At 42.4% G+C, this 12,019-nt stretch overlaps 1 pseudogene; it reads right to left on the bottom strand.

Annotated features, from left to right (window-relative positions):
• Positions 1 to 302: 302 nt before the first annotated feature.
• On the bottom strand, positions 303 to 4,740 carry LOC149162564 (uncharacterized; annotated as a pseudogene).
• Between the last annotated feature and the right edge of the window lie 7,279 nt (positions 4,741 to 12,019).

The following is a 12,019-nucleotide window of genomic DNA, read 5'->3' as shown; positions in this document are numbered from 1 at the left end:
TGTTTACCAAACAAATAGTTATCTGAGACTATAATTAAATGGATCTCAAAAACAAAAGAAACACAAAAACTAAATCAAGTGACCCACATTATGGGAAAAATAGATGCCTATAGGCATAGGATCTTATGAATTTTGATTCCAATAATCTGCATTATCTGCAATTTTATTTTGTGACAATATGGTGTATGAAATTGGTAAAGAGAATTTTTGATTTGGTGTAAACATTCCTTCACGATGGGACCCACCCTTCTTCAAGATCATCGTTCTGAAAACCCTAACGATCTTCATCACTTGGCGCAAATTCAAGAACATTCTTCATCACTTGATGCAAATTCTTCATCACTTGACATAATGGAGCCACTCAGCCCGTTCTGCAACGTCGTTCCGTCGAGGCCGAACATCAATCCTCTCGCCGTGGCCCCTGCAAGAACCCCCGCTCCGAGCCCCAAACCCTGATGTTGTCCGGCACTGACGTAGTTGTTTCCGGCAGGACGTGATCCCGGCAAGCCTATGTAATTCTCAAGTGGCCAAGAACCCATAAATGGTGGCACTGGTTGGCTCGCCATCGGAGAACGAACTTTAGGAGGGAGAGGATAATTAAAATTGTGAGGAGAACGGGAAGGAACCTGTCACACCCCCAATTCTTTTTTTGTTAAATTGGCCGGGTGCGGCACCGCCTAAGTTATTAAGATGTTCCATCATTAATAAACTTTACGAACTACGCCTTCAACAATTCATAATACACATGAGTTCATATTATTAATGTGTGGAAACCATTAACAATATAAAATAATAAAATCAACTCGGCAATAATAATAATAATCAATCTTTTATTATATATGCGAAGTTACATGACCGGGAGCCGCGCTCAACCGGCGTTCCATAAACGGGAGGGCGCCCGCCCGTGCAAGAGCGCACGGCGGTCTGCCAAGACTCCACCAAAATACAAGTTACAATAATACAAGAGCGCACAAACTCGGCGTTGGGCGGGCGGGCGCACCCGTGCACGACCCTTGCCCAAGCCACAACCCAATCCAAGTGCGATATTGGTGTGGCACCCGTGTGCGCCACCGGAACCTCTACACGACCCTCGCCCAGCTCGGCGGGCTCATCCACCCGAGCTGCGGTAAACCTGCGCCTTCCCTAAGTGCGCACTACCCTTGTGCGACGAAGAGCGATGTGAGTTCGATGCCCCAAATGAATTGCAGTCTCGCCAATATATACGCACACTACCTTGTGCGTTGTCTCCTGGCCGACCCTTCAATGTTTAACATGAGCGCCCCTCATACTTGGTTTGCCCACCGTCGGCTCGCCCCAAGTGCGGGTATGCTCATCACACTCATCCATCGCATATATATAACCGCCACAAGTCATATTACTCCGCGCGCCTATATGCGATGGTGACCAACACTTAGTCAATTTTGTGAGTTGGAGGAGCGCGCGCCCGGTATGAACCGCAGGGCGTTACATCCTCCCCCACCAGAAGTCATTGTCGTCCCGACAATTCCTGCTCTTCTTCTCAACTTCCTGTCGTACTTCGCGATCTTGTTCTTCCATCTCCAAAGTGAATCCTCCGTTTCCCAGCTGTCTTCTTCCGGTGCATCTTTCCATCTGCAAAGAAATTCCCGTCGCATGTGGCAACCAACTCCTGTAGTTCTGAGACTCAAAATCTTCTCCAACTCTAGTCCTGGTCTGTCCACAATCCCGGCTGGTCCTCTCGTCGGTTCAACCCTCTCTGGATGGTCTGAATCAAGTCTACATCTCTTCAACTGACTCACATGAAAAACTGGGTGTTTCATGTTCATATGGCGTGGAAGCTCCAGCTCGTAAGCAACTTCCCCCACTCTCTTCTTCACTCGGAATGGTCCCTCATACTTCCGTGTCAGTTTGCTTGTCGTCCCCTTGGCTGGCCGAAACTGCTCCCCGGTAATCCTGAGAAACACCATATCTCCCACACCGAAGTGTGCTTCCCGTCTTCCACGATCAGCATACTTTTTCATCCTCCTTGCAGCATCGTGCAAGCGTAACCGTGCTAACTCCAAGGTCTCCTCCCAAGCCTTCATGAACTTCTTCGCATGAGGACTTCTCAAGAAGCCTCCCGTCACTACGGTATGCGGTGCAACCGGCATCTGTCCATTTACCAACTCAAATGGACTATACCCCGTCGCGGAACTCTTTTGAATATTGTAGCTAAACTGAGCAATATCCAAGAGTTCAGGCCAATTCTTTTGATCAGCATCACATAATGTCGCAAGTAGTCCTCCAGCAATGCATTGATCCTCTCGGTCTGCCCATCTGTCTGCGGATGGTAACTCGAACTCATCAACAACTCTGTCCCGACCAACTTGAACAATGTGGTACAAAATCTCCCTGTAAACCGCCGATCTCTATCCGACACAATACTCAATGGCATCCCCCAATACTTCACTATGTTCTTAAAGAACAACTCCGCTGTCCGCTCGGCTCCACAAGGTATCTTTGTAGGAACACAGACAACATACTTGGAAAAACGATCAACCACGACCATAATCCCATTATACCCCTGAACCTATGGTAACTGAGTGATGAAGTCCATCGAGACACTCATCCATGGCCTCTCTGGAATCGGTAAAGGCTGCAACAGTCCTCCTTGTCTCTGAGTATCCGATTTGTCCTATTGACAAATGATGCACGTATGTACATACTCCTCCACATCCTCTCTCATCTTCTCCCAAAAGAATCCTCTCTCCAACAATGCCAAAGAACGACGCTGCCCTGGGTGGCCAGCCCATGGTGAGTCGTGGCACTCCTTCAAAAGGTGCCTCCTGAGTCCGGATGACTTTGGAACATAGAGTCGGTTTCCAAAGAACAAGAACCCGTCTCGTAGAAAGAACTTTCGTGTCTTCCCCTCCTTTATCTGCTTCACTATATTCTGCGCCAAAGTATCGGGTGATCGTCAGCCCAGCCTCTTTTGCCAACCGTGTCGTCATAAAGTTATGTATGGCACCCGTGTCCACCAGAGCTTGAATGGTCTTGCCATGAACCATCAAGTCTACGAAACCCAGACTGTTCATCCATGATTTCTCCATAACCTTATCTGCATCGGCTTCACCTGTCATGAGCAACCCTGCTCTATCAGGCTTCACCATTTCACCTTCGTCACGAGCAACCTTTGCTCTGATACCAACTTCACTTCGGTGAAGTTGTGTAGCAGCTTCAATATCCGGATCAGCTGCTCCGATACCAACTGTCAAGGTTGCTATCAGCTTTTCGTCAAACTTCTTCAACCCTGAATCAGCTCTGATACCAACTGTCACACCCCCAATTCTTTTTTCGTTAAATTGGCCAGGTGCGGCACCGCCTAAGTTATTAAGATGTTCCATCGTTAATAAACTTTACGAACTACGCCTTCAACAATTCATAATACACATGAATTCATATTATTAATGTGCGGAAACCATTAACAATATACAATAATAAAATCAACTCGGCAATAATAATAATAATCAATATTTTATTATATATGCGAAGTTACATGACCAGGAGTCGCGCTCAACCGGCATTCCATAAACGGAGGGCGCCCGCCCGTGAAAGAGCGCACGGCGGTCTGCCAAGACTCCACCTCAATACAAGTTACAATGATACAAGAGCGCACCAACTCGGCGTTGGGCGGGCGGGCGCACCCGTGCACGACCCTTGCCCAAGCCACAACCCAATCCAAGTGCGATATCGGTGTGGCACCCGTGTGCGCCACCGGAACCTCTACACGACCCTCGCCCGGCTCGGCGGGCTCATCCACCCGAGCTGCGGTAAACCTGCGCCTTCCCTAAGTGCGCACTACCCTTGTGCGACGAAGAGCGATGTGAGTTCGATGCCCCAAATGAATTGCAGTCTCGCCAATATATACGCACACTACCTTGTGCGCTGTCTTCTGGCCGACCCTTCAATGTTTAACATGAGCGCCCCTCATACTTGGTTTTCCCACCGTCGGCTCGCCCCAAGTGCGGGTATGCTCATTACACTCATCCATCGCATATATATAACCGCCACAAGTCATATTACTCTGCGCGCCTATATGCGATGGTGACCAACACTTAGTCAATTTCGTGAGTTGGAGGAGCGCGTGCCCGGTATGAACCGCAGGGCGTTACAGAACCTGAGCCGAGGTTCGGGTTTCTTCGACTCGGTAAATGTAATGGAAATTAGGTGGTGGCAAATTATCCAGGAGTCCTGACGGCATTTTTCATGGTGGAGCTTCTGCATAAGAAATAATTGGCTCAACATTCTCTTTAGAAGTGATTCCATTTATCGAAGTTGAAGACCCTGAATTGTAGGGGGCCTGCGGATCGAACCTGCGACCTACTCTTATCCACACGTCAACCATTCCCCGTGCCTTACCAGACGACGTCCGGAGCTGGAAACTGGCAGACTCGGTGTAGTCTCCGTCCACATTATTGGATTTGGCCACGAATTCTTTGAGCGGAATGATGGCGCTGCATTCGAGCTTCGAATAGTGGAAAAGTGGCTCCTGGCTGTGGACTTCTACGTGCAGAGACGCTAATTCTTTGTCTTCTTCGAGCTCACGGGCGTCGACGATGCAAGAAAATTTCATGTTCTAGGTGGGGTGCGTGTTTCTGATCTTGTCAATGTTGCTGCAATATTTATCCATGCCACGCATAGGGTTCTCAGCTTGCACAGGGGATTGCTACACTTGAGAACCCTGGCAGAGACTATGCAGACCTCTATCGACCGCTTTTCCATTTCAAACCCACGACCTCCTTCTCATATTCCTATTTACCAGATTGGAGTCTGTCGAAAGCGAAGGAGGGCCATCTTGTATTTGACCCCATGCCTTTGACGGGAATTTCTGGTTATTCCAAACAAAATACAGTGGAAAAATCCTCTGTTTCCACTGTTGAGAATTTTCTGATAAATTCTGAAACAACAAAAGTATGAACAGAGAGTAATACTCTGTTTGATAATTCAAAAACAAAAGAACAGAGCATAAAATAATACTCTACTTTGCCTCAGGATCAAAAACTGATCAAAATAATACTCTGTTTTTGACACAGAAAAATACTCTGTTTTTAACTCAGAAAAACAGAAAAATTCGTTCTCTAGAAACGGTGTTGCAGCAACACAGTTTTTTTTCAGTTGCTGTAACTTGTGTTGCAGCAACGCTGTTCGTGGTGTTGCAGCAACGTAAATTTTTGATGTCAAGTATTTTTTGAGTTACGGTGTAACAGCAACAGGGATTTTTGACGTCAAGTATTTTTCGACTTACGGTGTAACAGCAACAGGCAAAAAGAAACTTATATTTATGAATGATAAACTAACTGATAAAATAAGTCTTCCTCACGTAGAGGGATCTTCACAAAATATTATGCTAAAGAGCATCTTCCTCTTGACAGAGGGATTACAACAGGAACGCTTCAGTTCCACAAAATAACTATCTCAGAAAATTTCAGCACTGCTGTGCAATAAAAAAAAAAAAACTCTCTTGTTCTACACTGCTGTGTGTTACAAAAGGACTTTCAATCTATCTATATTTTTCTACACTGTTGTGTCTGCATTTTATACTGCGGGAAAGGGTCTTCACCACTTTAACTTGCTGATGAAGTCTCTGCTACTCATAATGAACATATCTGATCTTTTGTTGTATCTTTTGAGTCAGTGGTGATGAAATCTATGGCTGATAAATGCTACGACGGCTCGAGGCTGGTTCTTTTCTCTTTCAGCCATTCTGCTCATTAATACGGTTGTTGAGAAGTAATGGTGTAGCGCTGTATCTGATCTTCATCCTTCGGGAACTCAAAAATAATTAAAGAGTGAAAAGATGGTAATGGCGGTGACATAAAAGATCGGGAAAAAATGTGGGGCGCCGGATCACGACAAATGAATAAAGTAGCTGCTGCTGTTCTGTTCACTGCAGTTGAAATTATAATTTCAACACTCCCCTTTAATTTCAACTGCTGGGTTATCAGTCATACCCAGAAGTTTCCTTAAAAACTCAAAACTTTTCTGATCCAATGGCTTTGTCAAAATATCCGCAACCTGTTCCTAAGTCCTGCAATGTTGTAAAATGATTTCTCCATTGTTCACCAATTCTCTGATGTAGTGAAACTTTGTGTCTATGTGTTTTGTTCTCTTGTGGAATACAGAGTTCTTGGATAATGCAATAGCTAAGCTATTGTCACAAAAAATAACTGTTGCTATTGCCTGCTCCTGGCATAGACTTCTCAACATTCTCCTCATCCAAACCGCTTGACATGCTGCTGCTGTAGCTGCCACATACTCTGCTTCTGCTGTAGACAATGCCACAATTGGCTGTTTCTTGGAAGCCCATGAAATGGCTCCTGAACCTATGTGAAAAATGTAACCAGATGTGCTTTTTCGGTCATCTACACTTCCAGCCCAATCACTATCTGTGTATCCAACTAAATCTGAACATTCTGAAACAGTATAAAATATGCCATACCTTTTTGTACCTTTAACATACCTCAGAATTCTCTTTGCTGCCTGCTAATGTGTTTCTTTTGGCTTCTCCATGAATCTGGAAATTAAACTAACAGCGTACATTATGTCTGGCCTAGTTGCAGTCAAATACATGAGGCTGCCAACTATGCTCTTGTACACACTAGGGTCAAAATCTTTGCTGCTGTCCTCTTTGCTGAGTTTTAATCCCATCAATGTGGGAGTGATTGCTGCCTTGCTGTCGTGCATGTTAAATCTGCTCAACACTTCATTTACATATTTTGCTTGTGAAATAAAAATTCCATTTTCATTTTGATCTACTTCTATTCCTAAGAAGTATCTCAGCAAACCCATGTCAGTCATCTCATATTCTTCTTTCATGACTGATTTGAAATTTTCAATGAGGTAGTCATCATTACCTGTAAAAATCACATCATCAACATATAACACAACAATTAAAATTTTATAGTCCTTTTCTTTGATGTAAACAGTGGGTTTTCCCTCACACTTCTCAAATCCGTTCTCCAGTAGATAGGAATCTATCCTACTGTACCATGCTCTTGGTGATTGCTTCAGCCCATAAAGAGCTTTCTTCAATCTGCAAACTTTGTGCTCTTGGCCTTTCTTTTCATAGCCTAGAGGTTGCTCGATGTGAACCTCTTCCATTAATACTCCATTCAAGAATGCTGACTTCACGTCCATTTGGTAAACTTTCCATTTGTTTTGTGCTGCTATGGACAACACTACTCTTACTGTTTCCATTCTTGCAACCGGTGCGAAAGTCTCCTCATAATCTCTCCCATACTGCTGCTTGTATCCCTTGACTACAAGTCTTGCCTTATGCCTTTCTATCTTTCCTTCAGCATTACTCTTGGTCTTGTAGACCCATTTAACTCCAATGACTTCTTTATCTTTTGGTAGATCAACTAAATCCTATGTCTTATTTCTTTCTATTGCATTCATCTCCTCATCCATAGATTCTATCCATTTCTTATCTTTAATTGCATCTTTGAAATGAACAGGGTCATCAACATGACAATACAAAGCAAACAGGGAAATCATTCCTTCATCATAGATATCACTTAAATTTCTGAATTTCTTACCTCTTTCATTCGGTGTGCAAGTGCTTGTAGATGCACTTGAATTTCCTCCTTGTGGTGTGCTTGGAGAAGCACTCTCATTTCTCTTCAAGGGTGTCTCTTGCTATTCTGTTGTTGGCACTGTTGTTTGGGGATGTGTTTCAGCCAACTCCTCATCATCATCATCATGAGACAAACAGTTTTTAACATTAACTGTTTTCTCTATGCTTCCATCCCAAGCTTCCTCTTCAATAAATTGAACATCTCTGCTCACAAAAAACTTCTTGGTGGATGGGATATATAACCTGTAAGCTTTGGATTCTTCATTGTATCCAATGAAAATACATTTCTCCCCTTTGCTGTCCAATTTCTTCCTTAGCTGATCTAGAATGTGTGCATAAGCCACACAACCAAAAACTTTCATGTGGGTGACTCCTTGCTTTCTTCTACTCCATGCTACTTTTGGCACTTTGTTCATCACTGCTTTTGTAGGACATCTATTCAAAATATATACTGCACAGTGTACAACTTTAGCCCAATAATCATTTGGCAAATGCTTTGCCTTCAGCATGCTCCTCGCCATATCCATGATTGTTCTGTTTTTCCTTTCAGCAACTCCATTTTGCTGCAGGGTGTACCTTGCTGTAAATTGCTTATGAATTCCATTTTCTCTGCAAAAACGTAAAAATTCTTTGGAGATATACTCACCTCCTCTGTCAGTTCTCAAAACCTTGATACGCAGCCCACTTTGATTTTCTACAAGTGCTTTGAAATTTTGAAATTTTTCAAACACTTCACTCTTATTCTTCAGAAAATAAACCCAAGTCTTTCTGGTAAAGTCATCAATAAATGTTAGAAAATATTGGCTGCCTGCAAGTGATGGAGCTTGCATCGGTCCACATAAATCTGAGTGGATAATTTCTAAGGGTGCTTTTGCCCTTATGCTTTTCCCAGTTGGAAAACTTTCTCTGTGTTGTTTTCCCAACAGACAACCTTCACAAAGGCTATCTGGATTTTCTATCAATGGTAATCCTCTTACCATTCCTCTTCTACTCAACAAATTAAGACCTCCAAAGTTGAGATGTCCAAATCTCAAACTCCACAACCAATTTTCATCCTTTGGTACGCTTTGGAGAGCCTCTTGTGTCACTGCTGCAATTACTTCTTTATTTTTCAAATCTGCTTTTATTATGAGAGGGAACATCCTGTTCCTTGTCATCTTCACTTCAACAATACAACGTTTGCTGGGTAATCTGTCCATGATGGTGCATACATCATTCTTAAAGAAAACAGTGTAACCCTTCTGAACAAGCTGTCCAATACTCAAGAGATTACACTTCATTCCAGGAACATAATAGACATCTGCTATGGTTTTCTTTTCACCTTTATTTGTAAATATTTTAACTTCTCCTTTTCCCATAATAGAAATTTTACTATCAGTCCCAAGTGTGACTTGTGATTGCACACTCTGATCTAAAACAGAAAACAGGGCTATGTTTCCTGTTATATGGTTGCTGCAACTAGAATCTAGAAACCATATATCCTCACTGTTTGTTTCAGCCATATTACAAACTAACAACACATTATCTTGATTGATATTTTCTCCAGTGATATTTGCACTAGATCTATTACTCATATCATGCTGCTTCTTCCTACATTCATTTGCATAGTGCCCATATTTTTTTACAATAATAACATTGGACATTGGATTTTTCATACCTTTGTCCTTGAGCATGATGTTGTCCACTTTGTTGACTGCTGCCATGGCCTTGGTTCTGATTTGGATTGCTGCCTCTTCCTTGAACGTTTGCTGGACTGTTTCTTCCGCCTCTGTATTGGGTTCTGCCTCTTCCTCTCTTGTTTCCTCTGCCTTGACCTCTTCCTCTTCCAAATGACATCTGGGTCTTGAAGGCTTGCTCTAGAGATGAGTTTTCATTTCTACTCAACCTCTGCTCATGTGTTATCAGTGATGCATGAAGTTCATCAACTGAAAAATTTGAGAGATCCTTTGTCTCTTCTATGGTGGTGACAATCACATCAAACTTTGAGGGTAGGCACCTCAATAGTTTCTCCACAATCCTCCTTTCTTCAAGAGTTTTTCCATGAGACCTTATCTGTGTGACCAAACCAATTGCTTGTGTGAAGAATGAGTCTATATTGTCTGACTCCTTCATACACAAGTTCTCAAAATCTTTCCTCAACAACTGTAGTTTTGCTGTCTTCACTTTCTCCATGCCTTGATAGGTTGTCTTGAGAGTTTTCCATGCTTCTCTGGATGTCTTGGCTGCTGCTATCCTCGGAAACACACTCTCATGCACTGCTTGATATAAAAGTACAAAGGCTTTTGAGTCCTTCTTCTTGCTCTTCAACAGCTCTTTCTCTGCCTGAGTTAATCCAATAAACTCTTCTTCATTTGTTGGTTCTTCAAATCCATATTCAACAAGTTCCCATAAATCTTGTGAGGCAAACACGGCTCTCATGGTTATTGCCCAGTAGTCATAGTTTTTCCCATTGAACTGTGGGAGCTGGGTATTAAACATACCCACGTTGGTGTTGGCCATTCTTGCAATACTTGACTGTAAAAAAATCACTTAATTGTCTTCAGCAGCTACACAAAAAACTAATCTGAAAAATACCTTGACAGCGTTTTCACTCTGCTGGATAATTTGCTGCAGCAACAAATCTTCTTTCAGCTTCTTTGATGTCTTCAAAGAGCCTGGACAAGCTCTGATACCATGTCGGGAATTTCTGGTTATTCCAAACAAAATACAGTGGAAAAATCCTCTGTTTCCACTGTTGAGAATTTTCTGATAAATTCCGAAACAACAAAAATATGAACATAGAGTAATACTCTGTTTTCTGATAATTCAAAAACACAAGAACAGAGCATAAAATAATACTCTACTTTTCCTCAGGATCAAAAACTGATCAAAATAATACTCTGTTTTTGACACAGAAAAATACTCTGTTTTTAACTCAGAAAAACAGAAAAATTCGTTCTCTGGAAACGGTGTTGCAGCAACACAGTTTTTTTTTAGTTGTTGTAACTTGTGTTGTAGCAACGCTGTTCGTGGTGTTGCAGCAACGTAAATTTTTGACGTCAAGTATTTTTTGAGTTACGGTGTAACAGCAACAGGGATTTTTGACGTCAAGTATTTTTCGACTTACGGTGTAACAGCAATAGGCAAAAAGAAACTTCTATTTATGAACGATAAACTAACTGATAAAATAAGTCTTCCTCACGTAGAGGGATCTTCACAAAATATTATGCTAAAGAGCATCTTCCTCTTGACAGAGGGATTACAACAGGAACGCTTCAGTTCCACAAAATAACTATCTCAGAAAATTTCAGCACTGCTGTGCAATACAAAAAAAACTCTCTTGTTCTACACTGTTGTGTGTTACAAAAGGACTTTCAATCTATCTATATTTTTCTACACTGCTGTGTCTGCATTTTATAGTGCGGGAAAGGGTCTTCACCGCTTTAACTTGCTGACGAAGTCTCTGCTGCTCATAATGAACAAATCTGATCTTTTGCTGTATCTTTTGAGTCGGTGGTGATGAAATCTATGGCTGATAAATGCTACGACGGCTCGAGGCTGGTTCTTTTCTCTTTCAGCCGTTCTGCTCATTAATACGGTTGTTGAGAAGTACTGGTGTAGCGTTGTATCTGATCTTCATCCTTCGGGAACTTAAAAATAATTAAAGAGTGAAAAGATGGTAATGGCGATGACATAAAAGATCGGGAAAAAAAATGTGGGGCGCCGGATCACGACAAATGAATAAAGTAGCTGCTGTTGTTCTGTTCACTGTAGTTGAAATTATAATTTCAACAGCCTTGAATGGAATTATTGGTTTCAATAAGAATTTTAGATTTTGTTCGGACCTCAGAGCATAAAGCGAGGGCTTGGATGTCATTGGAGGCATTGGAATATGAATTGAGAGGCGAAGATTGATCGAGGAGGGCACTATATTTCAAAATTTCACACTCCCACGCTTAATTTCAAAACATGGCATGCTATGGCGTGGATTAGCAGCACCATGCATGGTAGCATATGCACATAATCATTTTATGTATCATGACGAAACCGGAAAATGAACACAAAACATTCTGGTGAAATGGACATGACTGGAGCCCTGATGGGTTCTCGTGATATCGAGGGAGAGGTACTAGTACTCTTAGGGGCATTAAATATTCCATAGCCTTGGAAATATTGGTTGCCCTCACTGCGCCCCTCCCTTTCCGTTATCATTTTATTTACATCCCATCTCACTGTCGTACATAAGTCATTAATATTTTGCACATCAGGTAGCATGCATACATGGAACATCCAACAACTACGGTCTTGCACATGATGATCAACATAAAGTATCCATGAGCATCCTGCTACTCTGCACCTGCCAAATGACCATCTCGCCTTGCATCATTCTCTCAAGATGTGGTCCCGCTCGGATCATTTGAAATTCTCGCTTATTTGAAATTTGAA

The sequence above is a fragment of the Pinus tabuliformis genome, chromosome 5_2, assembly GCF_031772625.1.
Source record: "Pinus tabuliformis cultivar Carrire ecotype Pingquan chromosome 5_2, CPIR1, whole genome shotgun sequence".
Taxonomy (NCBI): Eukaryota; Viridiplantae; Streptophyta; class Pinopsida; order Pinales; family Pinaceae; genus Pinus; species Pinus tabuliformis.
This window is presented reverse-complemented; position numbering and strand designations above follow the sequence as displayed.